This window comes from Pipra filicauda, unplaced genomic scaffold (genome assembly GCF_003945595.2).
Source record: "Pipra filicauda isolate LSUMZ 115617 unplaced genomic scaffold, ASM394559v2 scaffold58_size5111680_pilon, whole genome shotgun sequence".
NCBI classification, from domain to species: domain Eukaryota; kingdom Metazoa; phylum Chordata; class Aves; order Passeriformes; family Pipridae; genus Pipra; species Pipra filicauda.
Window position 1 is genome coordinate 4,981,989 of NW_024104742.1, and position 27,117 is coordinate 5,009,105.

Genomic DNA, 27,117 nt, shown 5'->3' on the forward strand with positions numbered 1-27,117 from the left:
GAAGATGGTGATCCTTTCACATGAACAACATGAACATGTAGAGAGAGGGGGTGGAAATAGCCGAGGTGTGTCAAAAAGTCACAATGAATTTTCAACAGAGGATGGGAACAGTGGAAACGTCCAAGAGGACACTGGTGAAATTAGAAATGGCTCTTTGTGAATAACTATCTACAGAAAAACGTTTAAAATGAGGAAAGGGGGGATTTCATTTCATCATTAAAAGCATCAGTATAAAACACATGGAGTAAAACAAACAGTGAAGACACTGTTGCTTGTGGGCTGGCTTTTTAAGTATTAATGGAACGTCACAGAACAAGAGTTTCTTTTATTCTTTTTTTATCCCAGCTCCCTGCTTTCAAGGTTCTTGTGTGAACATGCAGCAGTTTGCAAGGCTGTGAAATTATCAGACCTGGACCAGTGCCAGTACAAACCAATTTATTGGGGTCCAGCAATTAACTAAAACCTAGAAAGCTTGATTAATTGTGGCACTGCTCAGCAGGGAACATTGAGGGGAAAAAAAATCAGACTTAACTCCATGCAGTGTCTCTGTTCCATATACCAATTTACACTATATGTAAAGAAAAGTTTCTTCTCTGTAAATACCCTTAGTATATTCTTTAGCACCATGTACAAAGAATAATTACAATGCCATGTGACAAAATGCTAGTTAGTGGCTCTCTGGATAATCATTTCATAGTACCTCTTATCCTATTACAATTTTTTTGCTGCTGAATTAATATCTAATTGTAACTCCAACAATGGGATATATTATTTTAAAACATTGTTTTGTTAAGCTTCTCTCTGGAGGGACATATTGAGAATCCAGCACTGCTCTGCTTCTTTATATTTCCTCAAACATTTATGTGTACAAAAAAGATGAGGATTTGGTAGCTGTTCAGAATTATTTAGGATAGAAAAGCAGCAAACAAAAAAGTTGAGCTGAGAACCAATTTACTAGGGCAGAGTATGTTGACTGAAATGAAATCCTGTAGTCTGAGGAGACAGACATTATGAGAAGCAATTACAAAGTGTAATTTAGGTGTTAGCTGATTTTATTATGATAGTGTTAACAAACAGTGTCCACACAGGTTGTTTTATTGTAGGGCTTATCATAAAACTCTATGCATAAACCAGAATTTAAAAATCTCATTCCCTTAGTGGCACATGAATCACCTTTAGTATACATTACTGGGAATAAAGCAAATATTTCAGCTTAGTGTAATGGACAGTGTATTGCAATGGGTAGTACAAAACACTGGATCTAGTGATTCATCTTAGTTCCTCTTACATCAAAATGATTCAGTGGTTAGTAATGGAAAAAAAGCTGTCTGAAGATAAAAAGTAGTGGTAAAAGAATTGTCACCCCTGCCCAGTGACAAGGAAAAGAAAGATACATGCAAATGTTTTTACCTTTTCAATATCATTTTGTATCCTAATCTGCATCCAACCGCGACACTGTCACATTCTCAGATTTAAAGAGTGCAGTCCACAGACAGGGCTAAATCACATTAGGCAGCAGTGATAATAGAGCCCGGGCATGCAGAACATCCAGGCAGGCATCTAGCTGGGGCTGTGGGGTGATTTGGGACATTCAATGAGGTAGGAAGGGCTGTCTCCTCCAATTTCACTGTATTTATTGGGGATTTAATATATTTTTTTAAAGATATTTGCAGTGGAAATCAGTTTGTTGGAGGTCATCTAATTGAATCTACAGCCCTGGCAACCCTTCACAAAGGCTGCCAGGAATGACCGAGTTGCTAATGTTTAACTGTGAATACCCAGCAGGGGTCCTCCACAGGCCTGAATACAGTCAATTATGTTATTTTTCTAAATATTAGTGACTCAGCTGTCTCCGCTTGTGAAGAGTTGCCAGGGTCACAGATACAATCAGACAGATCCTCCCCCCGCTTCACTTCTAAGAGATGGGGAGAATCTTTTAAATATCGCACTGAACAATCCCGAAGAAGAGAGAATGGCTCTCTGAGGCTGTGCTGCTTCTCCGGGGTGGTTGCATATGGTCTCGTTGGTTTGTGGGGTTCCAGGGGGCCAGGCAGGGCAGTGTGTACGTGCCTGGGGGGAGCACTGCCAGGCGTGAGCAGCCTCACAGGTCTGCGAAATAAATACGGATTTCACAGTTTAGCTCAATAGGCACTAGGACTGAGATGTGGCAAAAGACTGAGGTGCCAACAGCTTGTCTCACCCTTTTAATACTTTTTTGTTCCTTCTGTCTTCTACACTCTCCCCCACTTCTCATTGTGCTCTAAATATCTCTCTGGAAGGAATGTTTCTATGCACCGTAACAATTCCGTTTTCCATTTGCCTCATCATTGAGAAACACGGAGTGGTGGTTAGGGAGAGTATCCATGCTCTTCACTGGGACTTACAGATGCCCCAGCAGCCCCGCTCCTCTGCCCTCTACACAGAGCTCTGCAAATATTTTAGGTTTTTGTTTGCAACTTCCTTAGTTTTTGCCAAAAAGGCCCTTTTCCAAAGCCTAGCCTCCTCCAGAAACAGCATCCCTATCCCTGTGGTCCACGGCCCACATCTTCTTATCTGATCAACAGTTTTTGGCAGAAAGGAAAAATCTTTCTAGAGCATTTCAGTGCCAGTGCATCATTTTGGCCCAAGTTTGAGGTAGTGCTTTGGAGTTGGCAAAGTTTCCTAATTTACTGCTGTTAAATTTTATCCAACTTTAGGAATATTATGTGGATGTGGCCAATCTCCAGCTATTCTGAATCCATTGCAAATACTTTGCCAGCATGTGTCCAAGTATAATCCAATTTTGATGTTTTTAGTGCTGATACAATTTCCCTATAAGTACCTATAAGGCATGGCATCTGAACTGCAGTGAGCAGGAGTTCAGCTGTTTGGAGCCCAGGTCCCAGCAGATGAGACCTTTATTCCTTTGGGTCCCTCTCTGTCCTAGAGGTGGAAAGCCCAGACTGGGTCTCTGGTCCCTGCTGATGTTGCATCTCTGACCTGTTGAACATAAAACAGTATTTCATGAGTGAGTGAGGCTCTAGACATTTCCTTGGAATGAGCAGAGCATATGGAGTCATGAGGTGTCTTTTGCTGTTTGACATCAGTACACTTCAGATTGGGGTACTGGTGTTCCAGCTGTGTTAGAAATACAGTAGCTGAATAAAACTGCAGTGAAAGCAGAACTGAAGTTTCAAATGTTTCAGTACTGTGGAGAACTTGAAGAAATAGATATTATCGAAAGGGTGCCTTTGTAGCTTGTTCTTGCTACAAAAACAGGGAGGAAACCAAGCCACCTTCTGTTAAAGTTGGAGTTTCCCCTGGCTGGAGCTCCCCTGCAGAGAAGGAAAATAACCCAGCAAGGGAGAGGAGGCTCGCTGTGTTTAGACAGCCTGTCCTGATCTTCATGTGCCTCTCAGGAGGAGGAGTTCCCTAGGAAGGTTTTGATGTCTGGCTAATTACCAAGGCCAATGTCTCCCTCCTTTAGGAGGATATGGTTCGGGGCAGTAGCTGTGGCACTCTAATCAAAGAGGAGATGGTTTCCTCAGTGTTTTCATTTTTAATTTGTTGCCTTCTCCCCAGATTGTTGTCATGATGGGTAAATACATAGTGTTAAACGCTGTCCTTAGGCAGCAATGAGGACTCCATTGTGGGAAACAGGAATCTGGATGTTACTAATGTTGCAGAGTTATGTGTGACCCATTTTGGTTGCAGAAACGATCAGGTCAACAGCATCCTATCTTGTGGTCCAGCTCATCCAAGTATGCATCAGTGATGTAAATTGTGATATCCATTGCTATAAGCAGCTGGCAAACCAAAAAGAGAAATGAAAATATTTCTAACCTCTGTTTCAGCAAATACACTTTTTTTTTTTCCTATTGACACTGGCATCCATAACTATTAACAAGACTTCCTGTTGGCAGTATCATATCGAAAGCAAAAGTGATGTATCGGTCAGTGTGTTCATCTTGCTTCAGGAGGAGAATTGATGAGGTGATTCTATCACTGAAGAGCCCCACCCTATTCTGTGCATTCAGAATTACAAGTATTATACCACTGATTGATCATGAGACATTTTACAGGCAAAATTCATGGCTAGTGTAAGCAGGCAGGAAAGTGTCAGTTCAATTTACTTGAACTCATTAACGTCAGCAATTAGTTGCTTTTTTGGTTCTTCTGTGCCACATTTTTTGACTAACTGACAGAACTAGTTTAAGGAATGTTTAACAATATTTGATTTAAATACAAGAAAATTAATAAGTTGAGGGGGAATGTTTTTAAATGGACAGAGGGCAGGTTTGTATTAGATATCAGGAAAAAATTCTTCATTGTGAGGATAGTGAGGTACTGGCACGGGTTGCCCAGAGAAGCTGTGGCTGCCTCATCTCTGGAAGTGTTCAAGGCCACGTTGGATATGTCTCTGAGTAACCTGGGCTAATGGAATGTGTCCCTGCCCATGGCAGGGGATTTGATATGAGCTGGTCTTTAAGGTCCCTTCCAACCCAAACCATTCTGTGATCCTACAAAAACTGCCATCTGGCAGTACAGTGAGAGCAAAATTAATGCTGCATCCTTAACAACCCTTTCCATTTGAATCCAGAGACATTATGAAGCAAGAGCAGGGAGCAGGACTTCAGCAGCTCTGTGTTCTGTGTTGCACTGCCCAAAGGTAGGTGCCCCATGTGATGACAGGAGGCTCTGCTGACCGGGGGGTACCACAGCTTAGCTCATCTGATGATTTCATGGCTGGCACTGTTATTATACTGCACTGTCATATCTGAAGAAACTTTAAAACTTGTGGACATTTCAGGTTATCTTTTTTAGAAACTGAGACACAGAAATGGTTTTTGTGGAGGTGCCCATCAGCTCAGAGTACCACAGACCTCGTCTCCTGAGTTTCATCTTAGTGTGCTACCAAGTGATATTGCTATTAAAAAACATGCTCTTTCATGTATTTATGCATTCCTTTGGGTATTTCAGGTCTCAGGAGGATCCAAATCTCCATTTTCCTCAGTTAAGAAATAGGAGAACCACATATGAGGTGACAGCCTTATTTATTCTTCCACCATGACCCTTTAAAAGAGAAAGAAGAAGAAGCCGATACAGAAAAAAACCCCAAAACACTCAAACAAAAGCCTCCAAACTGGGTAGAATTTTTAAAAAAGCCAATCCTGTGCTTGCTTTTCCTTTTATAGACCACTTTCCAAACTAACACAAGGATCACTGTATTACAAGGCATGGATTAACAAAGAAAGGTTCTCTAAAGGAGACCTATTGGAGTTATCTTTAATATTAAAAGCAGAGTGTTTGTTTTCTTTAATATGGAGGGCAGCACCAATAAAAACACCAGTGAAAGAGGCCAGTATTGCTAGATCACATGTCTGCTTTTATCTCACAGTGGAGTTATAGTAGAACGATTTTTGCTTGGAAACTTGAAAGCTGGACTGCATCCTTTCATGCTGAAATCATATCTCCTGCGAGGATTATTGGAGGATATAATGTTTCCTTCAGCTTCTTATTTTCTCCACTCCTGAACTTGGACTCCTGACCTCAACTTTTCTCTGGTTATGACCAAGTATTGGCCTTCAATTGAATAGCTGAGCTTTTTACAATCAGATCAGCTCCCGCTCTTGTAATTTCAGACTCATTTTGTGACATTGATATTGTAGATCTTAATTAAAAGCCAAACATTTTATATCTTGGGTAATGACCATACAGGAACTGCCAGGTTTTTCTCCCATGTGCATAACCATCCAAAGCATTCAATATGTGTGACTGGAGTCAGAGGAGTTGTGCACGGTTTGCACGGGGCCCCCTTTTGCTCTTTGTGTCCCTCCTGCAGCCCAGCTCTGCACCTGTGCTGGGCTCTGGGCAGTCACAAAGACTGGTCCATGAATGGCAGGTAATTCAGGGTTCATGGTAGCTGAGTCTGGAGCCTCTCATTAGCTGAACAGCTAATCAGGCAGAAATCTGTGGGGCTCTGCAGTTAATTACAGGGCAGGGTTAGATGGTGGGTACTAAAAATATCCATTTCTTGGCTATGCCGCTGTCCCCTGCTAGCACCAGTTGGGGCTAACTGCACTGGATTATCTGCACAGATAAGGTTAGATGTACTATTCAGCAGAGTACAGAATTTGGGAAGCCTTCTGTTCGTGGGACTCATGATTTTTTTTAATTGTTCTTTATTAATTGGATATAATGTGCCTTGTGCTTTCTCTCACTGAAGAGAAAAAGAATTGGATTTTGGTTGTGCAGCTACACTGTCAGCTTGAGTGTACAGCTATTAATGTTGTAGCCATCAAATTTGAATGTCTTTAAATGTTTGAGGCACCAAAAAGAATGTTGGGATATGGTCTTGAAATCATACAGCTCTGAGCTTGATACAGTAATTTGTTATCACTGTAACAATTTCTTCATGGACATTCCTTAGTTGTGTGAGCATGAAAATAAGGAAAACCAGGTACTTCTGTTGTATTGTCATATAAAAACTTGGCCTTTTGTAATAAGCCAGAGCCTTTCCATACATAAATTACTTTCTGGTGAGAGTGGGACTTTCAGAGTATTTTTCAGAAACATAAATTGAGAGAAAGTTACTTAATGGAGTCTTTTAAGTTGGTTAAACTATTTTCCAAAACACAAAATATTCCTGAAGAAATGGGACTGCTAGTGAAAGTTCTGCCTCTGAATATAGCAGGCTTTATCTTCACTCTGAGTGAAGCCAATGGCTGAAGCGTGTCTGGTATAAATAGAAAAGGAATCAGTACCTATCAAAGAGAATCAGGTTGCACATTTGCCAATATTTGAATTGTCAGCACAGATGAGGACAGTTTAAGAGGTTTTCACAGACACAAATTAGGTATTTGGAAAATAATAATATGCAAAAAGGGATGTGTTTTGCGAAGCTGTTTATGCCTTTTGATTGACACCTCAGGGTAAACCTTTTACTATAGACTAGCCATCCTCTTAGGCTTAGAAGTTCATAGGAGGAATTACCTTCCCTAATACACTTGTTTTGTCAGTGTAACCTTCTAGCAGTAGTGAAAGTACAATAAATGGGCCTGTAATTCACTGTGTCATGAACAACTTACTTATGAAACAAACCTAACATAGAATGTAAAACACTTCAAGCACTAAAAGGAGGCATTACCCATTGCTAATTAAACCTGAACTTGCAGATATGGCATTCCTTTCAGTAGAAATGTAGGAAACACTGTCCCTTAGTGGTGGTGAGGAAGTATTGCTTAGGAAATAGCTGCACAATTACTTGTGCACGTCGTGGTGAATGTCTTTGTTGCTAGCAATAAATAGCAGCCCAGAGAGTGCAAAGCCTTGAGTTATGTCCTAACATTGTACATTTAACTAATGGAGTCTGGAAAAAGAAGGCCAGCAGTACTCAGGGACTGTTTATTTTCAGAACAGGCTGAAAAGTACAGAATTTGATCCCAACATAGTTTGTACCCCAGTGAATGCCTCACTTTTACACCAGTGCTGCTGAACTCACAGTGTGACACCCTCATACTGTAAGAAAATAACACCTTCAGTTCATACTGCTGAAAAAAACCTGGAGCGTGTTTGGGCAGGTGTGTCACAGGCACAAAAAAACATACAATTTTTCCTCTTGGTACCCAGGTTTCCTCACTGCCTTTGGGAGAAGACATTCCTGGGCTTCATGCACTGCTCTGGAGAGTGCCGGAAAGATGCTTCTTTTCCTCTATGCTGCCATGGTCTGTGGATAGTCTGAGGGTTCAGTCTCCAGGGCTGTGTAGTTAGCCTGCAAGAAACTCACTATTAAAAATTTTTTACATTTATCTGTTCAGCCTAACAGATGCAATCGCTTTGTGAGGATAGTAAGACTATTTACACTTTTATTTGTGCAGCTCCTTTTAGGTCTTTTTAAAATCATTTGGCGAATACACTATTTTTGCCAGTAGTGTTATTTTTTTTGTCTCAACCCTGTTGCATGATAACTGATTGTCAACAGTATGAATGAAAGGGCATTTGGTGGGAATGCTGCCAGAGTGTGGTGATGTAATGTGCCTTTTTTGTACCTGCTCCGGGAGGATCCCAAGGTCTGACACTTCTCCATTACCCTGGCACGGCACGTAGAGACAGTGTAAGCCAAGGACCTGGGAGGCTTGATGACGATTGTCTGGGTTGTATCTGCTTAGACAGTAGGATTTTGGGGGATTTGTCTCTTAAATCCTGGATATACAGGATTCCGTCTGTTGGGATATATTTGGTGAAGCTGCGCTGCCTCCTGAGAATTTTTCCAGCATAGAGACAGGTCAATGTGCTTGCAGGAAGAACAGGCTCACAATGTGTAACTATAACAATCATGATTAATTTTCCTCTGCCACTCTCTAAAGGCAGAAGGGAAAGAAACGAATCCTTTGAGCAGTGAACTATCTTCTACCTCATCATTGCTTTTAGCCTCATTTCCTGCACTCACAGCTTTCTTCAGTCACAGTGGCATGTTCAGTGTGAAGCTTGCACTCTGAGCTTTGGAATGCCTTCAGCTGAAAACTTGTCCCCAAACCTCCACTGAGACATTTCGGGAGAAGAGCCCAACTTGTCCAAACGTTCACTTGGATGCTTTGTCTGGATCTTTCTGTTTCTTCACTCTTCTGCCCTCCTAAGTGCATTCTTACAAAGCTTTAGAGAGGATTTTCCTTAGGAAATGTCTGTGGGGATCTTCTTTGGAAACTCCTGAATTACTAACCATCAATTTACTCTGCTAAATTAACAAGCAGATGTTTGGCTGCAGCACTGGCCAAAGTAAAAGAAGTGGTAGTGAATAAAAGCACCATTTTTCAATAATAATATCAGTAGCATGACATAAAAATTGCCAAGTTTTGGGAAGAAACAGTCTTCATCATTTTTCTCTTGTAATTACTTCAAACACAGCAGAGTGGTTTTTACTTCAAGTTTGTGGGTTTTAAGACCATTCATTTCCTTTGGGAATTTATCTGTGTTTTATTAACAGCAGATTGTTTTTTCATATTGTAGCATTTATCAGTTGAAATACGTACTTTTTATAGACACTGACAGTATATCATTAATAAAATACTGATAATAACAGTGAGACATCAGTTGCCAAGTTATAGAAGAAAAACTCAAACAAAACCAGGAAAATAGAAGAGGATATTACAAAGGTAACCCAGAGATGATCTCCAGAAGTGACCAGCTATGGCCAACTCCCTCTTTTGTTCTATCATGTATGATGTCCATAGCCACGGTAGTCTCATATTCCATATGTAATGCTCTCCATTTACCATCATACCGAGCCAGGGCTTTGGTTATGGGTTGGGGGACTGATTTTTGGGTACTTTCACGTGAACACTGGTGCCTTTTTAAAGGATAGCGTTGTTGAACACATGTACTTTGGTAGCTCTCTGAGGTCTGTGGGTATCTCTGTAATTTAACTGGAGAGATTTTTCGGGGCTAAACTGTCAAATCTTCTGTGCTGCCTGTTCCTCATACTTGTGCTCTCAGCTTGCAGTCTGGGCACAGAGGTTTACCCAGAGAAAGATCACAGCAGGACTGGACCATAAATCACACTGAGATGGAGTGTGTGCATATATTGAAGAGGAGAGGGAAGGGAGGAAGCTGAACTTGCCTGAACATTTAATGGGAAATACTTGCAAGGTACTTCACTGGGCTACTACAGCTCTCTGGCTAATGCATATTTGTTTTCCTACTTCCCAGACAAACCTGCTTTGCTGGGAGGTCTCAGAATACACATCAACCTGTGAGATGGTGGTTGATACTCTTCCTATATGTTTTGTAGGATTCCCTGATGTATGGAAACCTTTAGCTGTTTCCCATACCTATCACCTGGCTGTACCAAAAGACAAGCATTTGAAACCAACCAAAGCTGGTGTAAATTCACAGTATATTAATGAGTGCTGCTCCATAGCTGCTACGTGACTCCTCAGACACAGAGCGGAGAAGAGGCACCACCCATTGGGATGAAGCAAAACTGCTTCTGTGCCCTGCTCTGCCTGCAAAGCTGTCACTGGATAGCTCAGGGCAGTCTTTAAGGGAACAACTTTGTATAATTATGAGCAGACAAGCACTGGAAGTGCTATCTAGTAATAAGAGCAAGGCTTATGTGCAGATAGGACACCAACATCTTTCCGGTCATTCTAATACTTCCTGCTAGACAATAAGCACATCCCTGTGCCTCTCTGTTCCCTGTGGAGAAAGACTGGGGGTGTTGTAAGGCTTCATTTAAGCACCAGCTGTGAGATGCTTTGAGATCCATGGGATGGAAGAGGGGTAGTGATGATGTGTGTGCTGACATATGAAAATCAGAAATGTATTTTGGGGTGTGAACAGCGATTTCTAATAGTTTGTGTTAGATTGTTAATGGCAATTTGCTTTAATTTACATCATGGATTTGTTTGCATCAGCTTCATGCACAGCCTTTTTCTTTTCCTGTGCAGTTCAGGAATCTGACAGAAGATGGTTGATTTCCTACATTCATACACATTGGAGACGAATTTAAAAAACTTGAAAGTATCAACAGTGCTTCAGTGGTTTCATGAAACTGTCAATTTTTTTCATTGGTTTTATGAAACTGCTGGATTACAACAGATGGATTGTCTTTATATATATTTAGATGGTTCCCATCTCTGTGGTCCTTGTGTGCCTCCCAAGTATTTTAAAACAGAAAAATGCTTTTTCCTTCTCTGCCTTTCCTTCTAGCTAGCCACTAAGAGGAATAGCTTGATTGCTTTATAGGGCTTGGGTTTGTTGGGCTGTGTACTAGTGTTCTCTGCATGTTTTTGTGTGAAGAAATGAAGCTGAGGAGAGAATTTTTGCTTTTGCTTCTGACTGCATTGAGATCCGGGTTATTTGTATCTCCATGAGGCAAAGTAAGTTCCACAGTACAGAAATTCTGCCTGGGAAAGATGAAACTCCCACAGTCTTGTCTTACCCCTTGGTCAATGGTTGCAGTGCTCCAGCAGGAGCCGGCTGTGGAAGATTATGAAGGGCTTTGGATATCAGAAAAGAAGACCAAAGTCTGTACTTAGTAAGAAACCAGGGTGAGCAAAGCACCAGGCTGCTCTCTCTTGCTAAGCAGACATCTGCTGTATTTTAACACCAGCTGTGGTTTATTTCAAAGCGCAGGGAGTTCCAGTAATTAAGCTGCAAGACACAATTTATGCACCAGTGTGTCCAAGTGTGCACTCCTCAGGATGAGGTGCAATCTTCTGGCCAGTCCTGCCTGGAAGAGGGCATTTCTGCTGACGTGGCTGTTCAGCCATCCCCTGGCAGTGTGGAGGCTGCAGACATCCTGAGGCTGTGAGACAGATGCAGCAGCTGACTAAGCAACTGTGTTGCTGTTGGGATGGGAAGGAAATGTTTAACACAAAACTGAGTGCAGAAATGAATCTGCACAGCCCAGAACGGCAGGTCCAAAATGAGCCACTGGACAAAACAGATGTCAGCATCATTGACCATTGCACTGTTTCTACAAGGAAGAAGGGGCAGCACCAGAATTTTACCAGGGTTAAGTTCCACCACGATGAGCAGGTGACTTCTGGGGTCAACAGAGATCTCAGTAAAGAGTGTCCCAGCCATCTCTTCTGAACATGTGCATCATCTGATGTTACTCCTGTAGCAGAGTTTAGAAGAATCTTTTCCAATCCATCTACCACCAGCATCCCCATGACCCGAAACAATTATCAGGAGTTTCAGTTGCTGTGTGTTCAGGCCTGCCCAGGCTAGCCTTAATCTTTCTGATCTGGGCAATCTGAGCTTTGTAAACATGGTGGCATGGATCTTACCAAGCTTGCCAGGGGCTGTGGAGACAGTTTTAGGCTGATGCCACTGAGTCTTCATTACTAGTGGCATGCCTGTGAGCTGGAATCCAGTTAGCTCAGCTGTGCCTGTTCAGTGCTGACTTCCAGCTTTCCTCCTGCCTAGGGACAGGTTGTGGTGTTTTGGTCCATGAGCTCAGCTCTCTTTCACTATCTTTCTCTTCTTGCCTTTTCTGCCACAGGCCATTGGAGCATCCCAGTGTGTTGTGTGACAGGGGAGGTGGATAGGGGAATTCTCTAAGGGAGGGACTGGGTTTCACCACCTCATCTCTACTCCGGTGACTCTTGGCTGGGGGAAGATGTTCTGCAAGTCTGATTCAACATGATGGCACATGCTAAATTAAGAAATTAACATTAGCCTTAGTTAACTGTATGTTCATTTGGTGTCTCTCATTCTGCTCCCCAGTGCAGGCACGGGGCCAGCGGCACTGTTCAGCTCTGAGCCTTCGCTGCTCTGACGTTCTCTGGAACACCTTTGTAGGGCACAAATCCCCACAGTGCCAGAGAGCAGCGCAGCTCTGCAGCAGCACAGGGCAGAAGGCTGGTTTAAAACCAAGCCACTGACGGTGATTCGGGTCTCTGAAGGATGCCCCCGGCGCTGCTCCGGGCTGGGTGCGCGGCTGCTCCGCCGGAGCTCGGGAGGCCTTCGGCAGTAGTGGCCCCGCACCACGGGATGTCACTACGGAGCCAGCAGACACCTTTGCCTTTCGCTGCGTTTTACAGCCTTTCCTTTCGAGCTGTGCCTGCCCGTCACTGAGGGCACCGCTGCCAGCGCTGCCCGCCCGGGGCTCCAGCGGGGCCGCCGAGCGCACCGGGCACCGAGCTCCCTGCGGGCACCGAGCTCCGCCAGCCCGCCCTCACTGCGGTGGAGAAAATCATTCCCCCCTTTTTGATTTCAAAGCAACCTCTGCCTCTCGGGAACGGCACCGCCTCACCCCCACCCCCCCCTTCCCCCCAGGGACCAAGGGACCGGGGCGCCGCTGCGGGCAGCGGGGCCCGGGAGCTCTCCCTGGGCTGCGAGGACCTCCCGCATCCACCCCGGAGCATCGCGGAAGGAGGAGGGGGACGAAAGCGGGTTCACTTCCGCCTGGCTGCAGGAACCACAAGCCCCCAGAATATATTATAATAATAATAATAATAGGAAGGTTCCCCCCCCTCCGCCACCCCCGTTTTTGTCCCCCTGGAAGGAGGGGGTGGAGAGCAGCGCGGCGAGGCTGCCGGCGGCACATCGATGTGCGGCCGGTGAGGCGGCGCGGCCGGACCCAGCTCCCCGCCGGCGCCGCGGCCGCGGCCGGCAGGACGGGCTCAGCCTCCCCGCGGAGAGGCCAGGGAGAAGGTCTGTGCTTTGCGTTCGTACCTGGCGTGGCCGGCACGGGCCTGCCCTGCCCCGGCCGGAGGGGATCGGCGGGCCCCGGCACCCACGGCCCCGGCAACAAAGCCCGGCCGGGGGTCCGTGCGCGGCTGCAGCTGGGAGGGCACCGGGGAGAGCCCCGAGCTGTTGGTCAGTACCCGGCTCTCTTCGGTAGGTCCTGAATCTGTGCCTTCAAACCACCCCGAACCCTCCCCTCTGTGCTGGGGGTTCTGGTTAGTGTGAGGCTCCAGGGAGAATGGGCTCTATGGGAAAGGCTCTGGGATGTGCCTGGCGGCGCTCGTTGGGCCTGGATGCTGCGGGACCCGGTGCTGCGCTGCGGGGCTGTGGCTGCAGGAGGGCACCGGGAGCTCGGCGGGTGCGGGAGGGGGGGGGGAGGCCAAGGGCTCTGCAGGCTCCTCCTGTGAGCCACCGGCGAGACAGGCTGCTTGTCCTTTGGGCAAGATGTGCTCAGTCCCATGCCGGGTGTACCTTCAGTGACTTCCCATTCCAGTATCTTAAGATCAGTTGCTTTTCACATATTAAACATTTTCCCCACTTTACCTTTGTTATTTTTTAATCTTGAGGTTCAACGGGATGGTCTTGAGTGTCTTTGCATGAGGCACTTCCAGACTCACAGGAAGACATTAGTTGGAATGGGGCGCCTTTGGAGCCAATCACATCCTCAGACTCCTTCTATTGCTGGAGACATAATCCATCTGCCTGTCTAGCCTTCCCAGTTTGGATCTGATGCCCTAATTTAAGGGATCACCATCAACTGGCTGAGCAGTTTAAGAGATTGGTAATGGTGAATTTTAGAATACTAGAAATGGAGATGAGCGCTGTGGACTTCTACGGAAACAAGACAGAAGGTTAAATTAGCTGCCTTCCCTTTGGGTCAGGTGCAGAGCTCACCTCTGCCCTGTTACTGTCACTTCAGTGCAGCCTTCAGGTTTTCTCTTTTGGCAGACTCTGGGCACGCTCTGTCCAACAGAGATAGCACTGACATCCTGTAAAAACTTTGTTGCAGCAAAATCCCTAACAGGGGTCCTGGCAGGGATGACTTCTTTGGCCACTGGAGCACCATACCATCTTTTCCACTCTTTTAAAGAAGTAACTGCTCTAATAAACTATTGCACCCCCACGTGTAAATAGTTTTTTTCACAAAGGTGAAACTTGTGGTCTGTATGGCTTCAAGTCATTCTCATTTGAGTGAGAATTGTCAGGATCTTACAAAGACTCAGTTAAGAATAAGTATATCTTAACTGAGAGAATAAATGTGTTGACTGCTGTGATCTCTGGTATATGTTTTAAAAGGTAGAGGGGCTGACAAGCTGAATGGAGAGGGGTATTCCAATAGCTCTTAGGCTGAAAGTACTTCTTAACTAGGGATCATGAATGTGCCGATTATATTTATCTTAATTTGCCTTTTTAAATTTGTGTTTGTTGTCTAAGAGAGCTGAACACCTTGAATTCCAGAGTGCTTTGATATCTCAAACCTGTATACTGGTAGCTGAGCCTTGTACTTCAGAAGTTCTGCCAGAAGCCTGAACAATTTAATATGACTTTAAATGTATAGCAACATATAAGGGAAGTGATTTACTCAAGGCCAGTGAAAGACTGGGGAAAGCACCCTGGCCTCTCACTGCCTTGTGGCTGCACTTCCAATTCCTTTCCTTTCACCCCTTTTTGTCCAGTCACAAGTGTGACAGAGTTGTTTAGGAGCTACTTGCCCTCCTTTCTTAACATTTTAAAGAAACTACAATGACAAGGGAAGAGAAAGTGCAAGTGTTGATCTACATAGACTTCTAGAAATGAAGGTATGGCACAGAAGGATTAAAAAGCAGTGAGATAATGCAGACTGAGAACTGTTTTGTGAAAAAAAGAAAAAACAATGGGTCCATCTGTCATCTTGCTCATTTCCTTCCACGAAGTCTGAAGGTGTGTTGAAAACAATTTAAAAGTTCATGTTCTGAATCATGTGAATTAGGCTCCTGACTTATGTGTGAGGGAGTGAAGTGACTTATCAGTGGTCCTGCAGTCACAGCTTCATGTAGCATCCAGCTGGGGTGTGAGAGTCAGGTGGTTAATTGTAAAGAGTTTTAATAATGGGCTATGGAACACAGTTATCCTTTTGCTCGTAAATCTGCAGAGGAAGGGAAGTAATTTTCTTTGATTCTGCTTCCCTTTGAATAACTTCTGCCTTTCTGCCTGGGATGTGACTAGAATTTGTGGTGGAGTCAGGATGCAACTCCTCCTTGGTTGACTGGAGAGGAAAGTCTTGCTTTTACCTAGTTAGGTGGTTGTGTAGATCTGCTGCTGTAACACAGTTAACAGCTGCAATAGCATGGCTAAGCCTAACTCAACTATGGATCTTTTGTGTAAACTGAGTCTTGGGAAGGTAATCATCACTTCAGAGTTGGTTACGCTCAATGGTGAGCTTGGGATTTATACCACATAAACATTTGCCTTAACACAGAGAAGGCTGAGCAGTGGGTAGGAGTAAAAGTAGTAACATATTAACTTTGAATTATATTGTTCATTGTAAAGATGTCAAGGTAAGTGAGAGGTGCTTTACCTGCTACTGAAATACAGTCCTTAAAGGTAGAGGTAGAGCACAGTGCTGAACAGTATGGTACAGGTAGAGCCATCCCTCTGCCACGAGGCAGCAGTGATCCAGTGATCTACAGGGAAGCATGAGTCTGTGTCTGTTCTCTGATGTAGATCTTTGAATTGCAGAGATTTCATCTTGGTCTTTAAAAATTAAGATAAGACCTCCCCCCAAACCCCTCCCAGCAGTGGCAATGTTATTTGAATGCTGTTGTGTGGATTTCTCTTTTAAACTGGGTTTACTCTCCAGGAGCCAAGGAAATCTGAATATTTATCTGCATTAGCAGAATGGTATTAAATACAAAATCCTTAGCTGCCATGAATATTTATTTGTGTCTTAGCTGGCTTCAGACTGCATCTCTGGCTGATTGCCATCCCTGAAGGTTATTTTCACAGAGGTTTTGGAGTGGACGCTCACACACTGATACACCTCCGGATTTCATGTTCCCTGATATTTCTAAACAGATTGTCAGTAGTTGGCAAACAACTACATGAAAACAGACAGTCAGTGGAGAAAGTATGGGCCCAAAAATACCTTTGGGCATCAATAGATATCACTTTAAATAATCAGATCATAACTATTCCAGTATATGTAAATATTCCCAGTCTCTCACAGTGCTCTCTAAGATTAAGCGAGTGCCTTAAAATTGCCTAGTTGAAGCCTTAGCCCTTCAGATAGAATAAGATGCATTTTGAGATCCTATAGGATTTTTTATTACGATCTTTCTCTCCAGTAATCTCTCTTATAGTGCACCACGTTCTAGAAGGTTTCACTATGGAACCAGTTGTCTGTAGTCACCGGGTCCTGGTCTGTTGAGCATAGCAGGGTATGGATACCATGTCCCTGGACACACTTCATGGTGTGCACTCAGCTCTCCAGAGTGGATGCTGACTGTTGGGGGTATTTCATGAGTAGTGAGTGAGTAGTGCTATTATTCATCTAATATTCATCTAATATCACCATCTTATTCATTATTCATTATTATTCATCTTATCACCAGCAGCCTGTCTCCATTCTTCATCAGTGCAGAGGGTCAGCTTAAGTATTATAGAAAGTTATTAATATTTATTAAAGCCTTAAGGTATGGTTCCAAATATACCCAAGAAAAATCACAGACTAATTTAGGATGGACGTGACCTGTGGAGGTGATCTAGTCCAACCTGCTGCTCAAAGCGGGACCAATTTTTAGCAGGGCTTGGTTCAGTTAAATTAAAAAATATCTCCAAAAATGGAGATCCCACTACCTCTCTGATGCAATTTCAGTGTTTGACCATCCTTATGAAAAAAAAATAATATCTAATCAGAATTCCCAGTGTTTCAGTATGTGTCTTACCTTTCACTGGACATCTCTTGGAAGAGTCTGGTTCCATCTTGGTAGAGGTAGATAGATAGATAGATAGATAGATAGATAGATTAGAGAGAAAGTGAGGATAGAAGAGATGTGAAAAGGTGCTGCACACTGCAGGAAGCCTTACAGGTTTTTTTGTTTTCTGATTTTTTTTCTCTCACTAGACCTTGTTCAGACAGGGGTTTGGAAGCAGTGGTAGTATGAGAGCATATGTAGTGCACTAAGATCCTCGTGTGGTTTGCTCTGATGTGAAGTTAAGATTGGCACAGCTGTAGCCTGGCAATGAACCTGTCTCCTAAATCCTGCTTTCAAATCCAGCATTATGTGACAGACTGCAGGCCATGTTACAGGACTGAGTGAAGGGCTGAATTGATGTGTCTTCGTCCACCTGTGGGGTTTTCCGTAAGCCTCTTGCAGTTTCACGTCATCAACCCCATTTGTTGACATGTTTTTTCCTAAGGGATTAGTTTGATTTTGGAGTGGATCCATCCTGTCATATTTGTATGGTTAAGACATTTCCTTCCCTGACACTGCACTGTTTGACTGTGCCCCAAGCAAAGTCACCGACCAGTGTGTCAGCAGTTTCCCAAACTTCAAACCTTGGACACCATCAGCTGGCAGCATTTTCTGCAAAGCAGCTTGAGACCCTGAGCATCGAACACTGCAGATTTGATAAATTTCTGTGGGAAAGGGAAAGAGAAAGATATGGATCACCTGCGCTGGCCTCGCATGTCACTAGGCCTCCTGAACAAGAGCTTTGGAACAGCATGGAAGCTGTGCCAGGAGTGGTTTAGGTGGGATATTAGGGAAAGGTTCTTCATCCAGGAGATGTTTGAGCACTGGAGCAGGCTCCCCAGGGAAGTGATCACAGCACTAAGCCTGACAGAGTTCAAGAACCATTTGGACAATGTTCTCAGACACATGGTGTGATTAGTGGGGTGTTCTGTGCCGGGCCAGGAGTTGGACTCGATGATCCTTGTGAGTTCCTTTAAACTCAGGCTATTCTGTGATTCTGTGATATATGAACATGTGTCAGCCAAAGCAGATCGGAAATGAAACCATTTAGGAGATAAAAACACCTTTGTAGGTGAAATAATGGATAATGTCCTCTCCTAAATACACAATTTGTGAGTGCTGAAGTTGAGAAGTTCAGATTTAACTTTTGCCCTCCCACCCTCTTCCTGGACCACTGCTCCTTTCTCTACTGTTGTTGTTAGATTGTATGCAGCTGATTAATGATATCTTTTCCAATAGACTCAAGCAGGATAATGCACTTTGACCTACACATGGTGATGTATTAAAAAAATCAGTGAAACGCTGATTGAATTTTCAGTGATAATTTCTGTTCTAGTCCTTAATGGCTAATTTATGCAGGGGTTAGCAGAGAGCAATATCAAATAACATATCTTACATAATAAGACAGAGGATCAGCTGGAAAAACTGACCTGCTGTCTGGCAGTTGGTGTGAACGCTTTATTTGTGTAGAAGCATAAGAACTGCCATATTAGAGTAGGTCTGAAGGTCACCTACTGTGCTGTTCTAGCCTGATATGACTTGTCTTGGGTGGCCCAGGACTTGCTGTCCTTTTCCCCACATTGCAGCTCGTTTTCTTGCCTTCACAGACCAGCACACAGATTAATATGTTTTTCAGAAGTTTATCATTATAAATTTAAGGATGCTTTCCAGCAGCAGTGATACTAAATTCTAGAACAGGCTACCTAGGGAGGCTGCAGCATCTTTGCTGAAGGTTTTGGAGAGTAAGAAAGCAAGTACTGCTGAGTATGTAAGTATTCAGTTGGGTGATTCAGGTCTGCACCATCAGCTTAACATTGCTGAGAGCTGTTTCCCAGCCACATGGTCACTCCTGCCTATCTGCAGGACAGCCTCTCTTCCTTGTCCACCTCCCAGCTCTAGCCATCAAAAACATCCTGTTCACCCCCCCTGTGGGTGCCTGTACAGCTCAGGTCTGAGCGGGCAGGGCAGAGGCTGTGGCACTGTAGCCTTTCTGCCAGGTTAAGGAGTTCATAACATGTAGGGTGGTGAGGCCCTGGCACAGGTTGCCCAGAGAAACTGTGGCTGCCCCATCCCTGGAAGTGTTCAAGGCCAGGTTGGATGGGACTTGGAGCAGCCTAGTCTAGTGTAAGATGTCCCTGCCCATGCAAGGAGGGTTGGAACTGGATGATCTTTAAGGTCCCTTCCTACACAAACCATTCTGTGAGGCTGTGATTGGAGCAGTGGTACAGGAAGGATTAACATGGACATATTCTGGGTGCTACCATGCCAGAATTCTTTGTGGACCATATTTGTCTGCATTTCTAATCCCTTTTTGAGTCTTGTTAAGTTCATTGTCTGGATGACTACCTGGTTGATGAGTTCTAGGTTTTAGTTATCGATGCTGCAGGCAGAAAACATTTCTTAATTGCTCATATCTGCCCACTTCATAGTGGAAGTGGTAGTTCTGTAGCCCCATGAAGCACCGATGTGAGGGTGCACTGCAGGCAGCCAGAGAATCCTGTTTTTTTCCTGGTGATAGTGATATCCATAGAGAAGCTAAGTAAAGTATGGGAGAGGTTACCAGTTCCCTCTTTCAGGATGCTGAGGTAGTTACACAAATACATAAAAATATGGATTAGAGCAGCAGGAAAAGATATGCATAGAAATCCCAATCTAATTCCCTTGAACTCAATAGAAGTGTTTGCCCTAATCTTCAGTTTTGCTCCACACCTAATCTTTAATGTATCTCATTAGTTTTTCCATTGCTCAAGGGCCTCATAAAAGTTTGATTAGCCCTTCTAAGGAAAACAGTTTATTGCTGAGAAACTGTGAATCAAATCCTCCAGATTAAATGAAAAGTCAGGAAGAGCCCAAAACCAAACAAGGCAATAAGATTGCTGACCTCCCGAAGCAGCTCTGGAGAGACTGTTACTGAAGGAACCTTCTCTCCTCATCTGCACAAGCTCCTGCAGCTGGGACTCCCAGACCAGCATGGTCACTCCTTGGAGTACACATTGGCAGGACAAACTTATCTGAGAAAGAGGGTCATAAGTACAGGAAGATACCCGTTCAGTGCTGAGGTCACAGGACTATATCAGCTTATTTGGATTCTATCCCTGATTCTCCCATTGCCTGGCTGTGAGAGGCTGGATTGTTCCTTAACCTCCCTGCACTTTGCCTCTCCCAGATAGAAAATTAGTTTTATTTATCTCTTTTAGGTCTCTGTAACACACTATGTGTTATCCTCACTCTTTGCAAGGACAGCTAGAGGCAAATCATATAAAAGCTCTGTAAATGCAGCACATTTTGGGCTGACAGGTCTTTAACTACCATTTCTCTGGAAATCCTTAACAGTTGCAAAGACTGAAATGGAATATCCTCCTCTTTCAAATTCAGAAAGGCACTTCAGAGCAGTGCCAGCCCAGGCCCTTGTTCACCACAGAGTGCTCGGGAGGGGGGCACATGCCCACAACAGATGACACGAGGTTTTGTCACAGTGTGGGATTTCGTTTCTGCCACACCACCCGCAGATCGTGGCAGCCATGTGACAAATGGGACAGGAGCCTTTTGCCTGTTTTCTGGAGTTTTCCCATAGGCTTAAAGAAACTGTCCATTTCATTTTCAGGTTAGTGCTTATATTATTAATTAATGAAGGGGGGAGATGGAGCGGTCTCTTGGCTTTGCCCTTCTTTAATTTTTATCAGGGGAAAAATTATACCTTGAAGAACTGCTTATTTTAAGATTTTTCCTCTGCTAACAGCTAATGACTTTTACCACTGATCTCCTCAGCAGTGGCTGGAATATCTTTGGCTCTGAGCCTACACAGGAAGAATAAGGTAATAATAAGCTGAAGGGTTGTTTTTAGGGGATTTTTGCCTATTGTTTGTTTTCTTCATGATGTGTTTGGTGCTTGTTTCCATGAGAAAACTCTAGGTAACCACAGAACTGAGGAAATTCTGGTATCTTGGGAACTGAGGAGTGAAAGATGAGAAGTATGATGGAGAGCAGATTTGCAGGCAAGAAACTGTTTATGTTTTTACAGAACATTCAGCAGTTGCCTGCAGTGCTATAGCTACAGTGTGGGTTTTTTTTTGTAGAACACCCCAAGTTGGCTGCTTAACAGAATCTGAGAAGAATAAATTAGATATTAGAGATAATTTAAAAATACTACTTTTACAGACACATCCCAGCTCTCTGGCTGTAAATATCCACCAGAAAAGCAGCATAATATCTTTACATGGTGTTTTACTGTAATGTTTGTGTTTGTCTTCTTTCCATCACTCATTCTCACTCTGTGACGAGTGTGAGAAGCCTTAGCACTGACAGGAGAAGATGACATTTCCCCTCCAGCAAGTGTTACCACCTCTCTGCCTCTACTCACCTTCTGGAATCACTTAGAAGGAGATATCTGCAACAGTGGAAGGTTCTTTCCCCAAAGGTACCGTCAAGAAATGCTGCTAGATTTACATTTTCTCTCTGTTAAACAATACTGAGTATTGAGCAGAGAGTCTTTCCAGTGGGCCATGTTCCTGTGGCAAGGTTGTAAATTCTCATTTGCTACAAGTTTTAGAACTTCCATCCCCAGAAGTATCTGATTGGAAGGAAGTCCAATGAAAACTGAAATTCTTGAAACTCAACAGTTCTGAAAAATAAGCCCTAAGCAGCTCTGCTTATAACTACATAGGGAACCAGCTTCCAGTCCCTGTCCTTGTTGTTTTAACATATTTCATCTGTCACCTACAAAATCCTCAGCCACCTTCTGAACTCCTTAGCCAGGAAAGGACCCTCATAATTCAGTGGAGTCCAGTGACCTTGTGACCCAAAACATCCTCCACTTTATTCAAAAGCTTTCCCTAATTCCATTGTGTTTCTAGAGAATTCATGATTTTCATGCAGTTCATACAGAAGGAAATGTGCTGAGCAAGATACAGAAATAGTCATTTGCTTTCACTGCCCAGATATGGCTTCCTGAATTTTCCAGTCAAGCTCAAGAACTATTGGTATTTATTCAAGTAAGATGATGAAATGACTTATTTTCAGTTGGCAATTAGTACACTGGCTTTAGGGAATGAAAACTGTGTTACATGAGAAACAAGAACAGCAACATCAACAAAAGATTTTCATCTGTTCCTTGTGCCAGTTTGTGTTGTATGTAAATCTGTAACTCTCAGCTGCCTTACCATCACCCATGTCTGGAATCTGGGGTGTGCCTGTGGTGTGGAGTGACTTGCCTTTGCTAGCTCTTTGTCAGGCTTGTTTTGGAGAAGAGCTTGGGAAGCTGAGGGCTTGTTGAGCCTGCCAAGATCCATTCTAATGAATCCATGGCACTGTCATCCCTAGAGCTTTGCACTTTTGACTTGGAGTGAGGTTAACCATCTACTGGACACCCTGCAGATTTTTAATACCAGTCTTTGCTTCAGAAGTTCCCATCATGGGAATATCAAGAGGGATCCAAGCAGGTGAAGCCATGATTGCTATTTCCTAGAGTAAGTGCAGTGATGAGGAAGAGGGATCTGGGCACATGATGCCTGTGTGGATTGTTTTAGCCCCTCTTTAATCCCTTGGGTTTGGGAGTGGAAATAATACCCCCTTTTTTTCTTCATGTTTCTCGGATGAAGAAAAAAGATGAAATGAGCTCTGCCTTTCTTTGTGTTTCATGCAGAGAGCTTGTGAGGTAGTAGGTCATCTCTCAGTTAATGTGCTTCCTGTTTTTCCATAAACTGGCTTCTTCTTGTAGGTTTGTCCAGATTTAATTTGCCTGATGCATGTGGTGAGTGGAGTTGAAACATTCTCTTGATGGTTAATAACCAACCAGGAAAGAAACTCAGCTTAGCATCCCCGTCCAAGAAGGCACAAAGTGTGAACTATAAAAGGACTGCAGAGCATTTTTTCAGAAATCAGAAATTAATTATTAATTAATTAATTCAGAAATCTGCATTAATTCAGCCAAGAAGACAGACACTTAAGCACAAAGGCTGTGTTCATTATTGATGTCTCACATTCTGTGAGACACCTTAGTTAAAGTGGAACTTACCTATGGGTCCCAGAAAGGGTAGAATATCTTGTGAAAGTTTGCATATGATATCCTGAGTCTTGATCTGGAGTTCTCTCTGGAGAGTCCAGACCTTGGCTTCTTTTTACTTAACTCTGAGGCTTAAATTAGGAATGGTGTGAAGTTTTGCCTCTGTTGAGATCAGGACAGTCTTAATTTTGAATCCAGGTAAGCATGTGGATTTCATGCTCTTTTTAAAGAATTTGAAGCACAATTTCCAATTTTCTATTTGGGATTTCTTCTGGTTCTCAATGAGAGAGTCAAGTTGGATATCAATGAATATACCATTTGTGCTTACAAGTAATTACAGCTGCAATTGATTGCTTGCAAAATTAGAAGCAATTTAAAGAAAAAAAAAGCTCTAATTTTAAGAACTCTTATGTTGTTTGTCTAAAGTGTTTTAATGCATATGAACAAAGGCTGTTCATTTCCTTCTGTTGTGTGTGCAAAGTTTGAATAAGGTGCTTATCGAGTGCAAGTTGTTACAAAGGAGATGGATTTCTTTATTGCTTGACTTGCTTGTGAAATACATTTTATGTAATGAAGCCCCGATTACCTAAATTAAAAATCCCAAACAATGCTGTTGTCTCATTTGGTAGGAAGCAGAGACTGTGTGGACAACTGAAAGCTTGCTTAAAGGCAATCTGTGACCCACTCCATACTATTCTTATGCTAATGTGAGAATGAGTGTCCTGGGCACCATCTGCTGTCCCTGAGGTCCCGGCCTTGGGCATTCAAAATTGGTTTGCTTTATTAATGCTAGGCCATCCAGAACAGCAGTGGTGCATTTGTTATAGTCTAGGAAATCAGAAGTTGCAATTGTAAGCATACAGAGATAACTGTCACTTTTAATAATACACTCAAACATGATAGCCACCACTTTTTCCAACCTCTTAGGCAGAGATGCCATCTTTCAAGCTATAGTTACCTTCAGCAAATCCAACAAAGGCTTCTCTGGCTTTTCGGGGTGATAGGGTTTTACTTCCTTGGAAGGTCATTTCATTAGGTACTGGATGGATTTATTGGCTGGCTCTGCATTTTAACTTTTGTAAATGCCCCCTAGAGAAACAGAAGACTGTCTTGATATAAATCAAAATTAATAAATAGGACATACAACAGGATTATTTTTAGAGAGGCTAAAGAGATGGGGTATCAAATATCCTCAACTAGCCTAATTAAACCAGTTGAGGTTTAAAGGACACCACGGATCAGTTTTGCCCAAGCTTATTGTCAGGACAAATGGCTACAATCTCAGTTGTAAGTACCTAATAAAGTCTCCTCTAATGATGATTCTGTTTGTGCTTATTAGCTATACGGTTCTTTTGGTGTCCAGGGCTCTAATTAGAAAGCAATTCCTCCTTCTGTTCAGCATGTGAGTACTTAGATTGCTCATTATCAAGTGCCCATCAGGTACAAGTCAGGATAGTTCAACTGGTAGTCAGCAAGCCAGGTCCTTCTGCCCTGCTGCCTGGGTTGGTGGTCTCCAAAGAGGCAGAGCACACAAAGCTCACAACTGGCATGTCTCCTGCTCCATCCCTGCCAGGGGTGAGTGGCTGCTCCTGATCTGACACCCAGCCTGCAGCCTCCTGTAGAAAACAGCATCTTGGCTTCCATTTTACAGGTGAGGAAGTGAGGCATGACTAATACTGTGCCTTGTGTCCCCAGGCCTGGATTGGCACTGGGAGTGTTAGGGCTGTGCCAGATTCAGCCCCAAACTGCTCGCAGTGAGGGTATAAGGGGGACTGAAGGTGTTTGAGGTGTGGGGAAACGATGAGGCCACGGTAAAGCAATGTGGTCTCAGCTGATGTGAAGCTTTTTGTGGCGTCCTGGTGAAGGAGCACGTTATGGCAGAATGAGAAAGGAACAGGTTGCCCAAGCTGTTGGGTGATACGGTGAGAGTGTAATTTTGGGTTTTGGATGCTGACTCTCCTGATTGCTCCATTTCAACCTGATGTGTGTGCAGAATTTATTTACGGTGACCTCTGTGATGAAAAGAAATGGCCAGTTACCTAAGTAAGCAGTACAGACAACAGGGAGAACCACTTTCAGCAGCTGCTTTTGTCCCCTCCCTTGCCTCCAGAGCTTTCTGTTGTTTCTTTCAGTTATGGGTGAAGGAGACAAGCACTGCAGGGCCAGGGAAAATGAGAGTTAATTACACTGTGGAAGGGGATTGTTGCACAATGCTGGTTCTTTCCCATCCCTGTCTCAAGTGCTTGACAGTACAACAGGGCCAGCAAAGGTGTTCTTCAGTACCATCCTTTGCTTAATCTGGAGGCACTGGAAATACAAAGCTGGACCTCTTTCCTTTAAATGAAGACAATGAGGAGAAGGCTTCTCTTCAGTGTCAGTATTCATGTAAGTTGTACCAAGGTCAAGTGAAATTCAGCAGAGGTGGATCTAATATTACATATATGTTTTAGAAAAGAGAGTAATATCTTAACAGCATGTATTTGCACTCCTTAAAGTTTCTGGGTGAATCTGTATTTCAGAAAATCTAAAACCCAGTAGTGTTTGCTGTAAGAACTAGAAGGAAGTCCCTGAGACAGGCATAGAGGGGAAAATATTTGTATCTGGGGACTAAGTTGAACATTGGGATATGAAAGATTGCTCTAGAAATCACTCTAGGTAATAGAATCATAGAATCCATCTCCCTCACTTTCTGGGATTACTTACATACCATTCCTGCATTTGGCACATGGAAAAGAATCCTTGTTTAAGAAACTTAGTGGAGTGCTGGTGTAAAACAGGTGAAGAAAGGGGAGTTTTGGCATTCTGTAGGATGAGGGGGAAGCAGACAAGAATGTCCCCTTTGGCTCTTCTCAGCTGAGGTGCTGAACTTGCATGGAGATGTGAGTACATAAGACATGCTTGCAGATTGCTGATTACTCTTCCATTTCTCAGGATGATCAGATTTGTAAAGTCGGGCACTGACCGCAGGTACTTTGCCAGGCTGTTCAGGGGCTGCTGCTCTGCTGTACTGCCAGCTGTCCACGTGGAAGTTGTTCAGCACATGGATGCATCTGCTTGTGAATGTGGCCCTATAGATCCATCTGCAGAGCTAGTGCAAGCACTGAACCAGGTTTGAGAGGTTCAAGGTCCCTCATCTGTCAGGACAATTTCATCTCACATCAGGGACTAGTGTTTGAATCTCAGCTTAGTACAGTAATCACTGAGTTTGCATGTGCTGATTGGAAAGACTCCCATTTAAATGTGGATGATGCTTCAGAGTGATTCTGATGCTTTAAAACTTTGGAATTGGTTTGTTTTCAACTAATTGAGGAAGGCACTGAAATACTGAAACCTCAGAAAGTGCCATGAAGCAAAATAATTTTCTTCTTCTGAGATCTTGTGTGCACTACCTTTAGCTCTCACAAGCTGGAACTGAAGAGTATCTGCAGGGGGTGTTTGTGTAAATGCACAGCAAAAAGGACTTAAAGACATGTTTATCATCTGGGATGCCAGTCTCTTTCAGTGGTTGACCAAAAGATTCTGCTCTGCTTGTACGTTGCCTGTACACTCTGATAATTAATAGCAGTACATGGTGTGAAACAGAAAAAAGTTAATTTCTGGTGTTCCTAATTGATTCTTCTCTTGCAAGATATACTGACAGGGTTGATTGAACACTTTTGAAATACATCTTTAGTTTCTTTCCTAGAAATAACATGTGCCACTCCACTGGAAGACAGTTGACAGTAACAACTAGGTTCTGATGAGTGAGTGAAATCAGAAATGGCCAGAAGTGACTATTGTTAGAAATGAAGAGTTGGTGTCTGCACATGTCAGTGCTGTGTTCCTTATGTTTTTCATTGTTGACTGGATAGGAAAAATAGTTTGGTTAACATGCTGGTGCTTACATGAGGTGTAGGGATATCTGTCGAAATCTATTGAGGTCCTTTGAAAAGTTGTGAAATAACATTTCTGCAAAGGACACAGAAACTCTCCGAGAGACTGCAGCAGTGC

At 43.4% G+C, this 27,117-nt stretch overlaps 1 protein-coding gene and 1 long non-coding RNA gene across 3 annotated transcripts in view; one reads left to right on the plus strand and one right to left on the minus strand.

The window, feature by feature from the left end:
* Positions 1–7,347: 7,347 nt before the first annotated feature.
* LOC120324564 lies at positions 7,348–13,248 on the minus strand. The gene is made up of 2 exons (XR_005565972.1): positions 13,162–13,248; positions 7,348–7,750 (listed from the first exon to the last, which is right to left on the minus strand). It is a non-coding gene; the product is annotated as an uncharacterized LOC120324564 (long non-coding RNA).
* PAK3 (p21 (RAC1) activated kinase 3) overlaps positions 12,928–27,117 on the plus strand; it is a 115,888-nt gene continuing 101,698 nt past the window's right edge. The window contains exon 1 of one of the 2 annotated variants that reach the window (XM_039387824.1): positions 12,928–13,140. The gene's annotated coding sequence lies outside the window, so the exon portion shown is untranslated. The remainder of the gene's footprint in view (positions 13,141–27,117) is intronic. The other variant, XM_039387822.1, reaches the window with a different exon arrangement.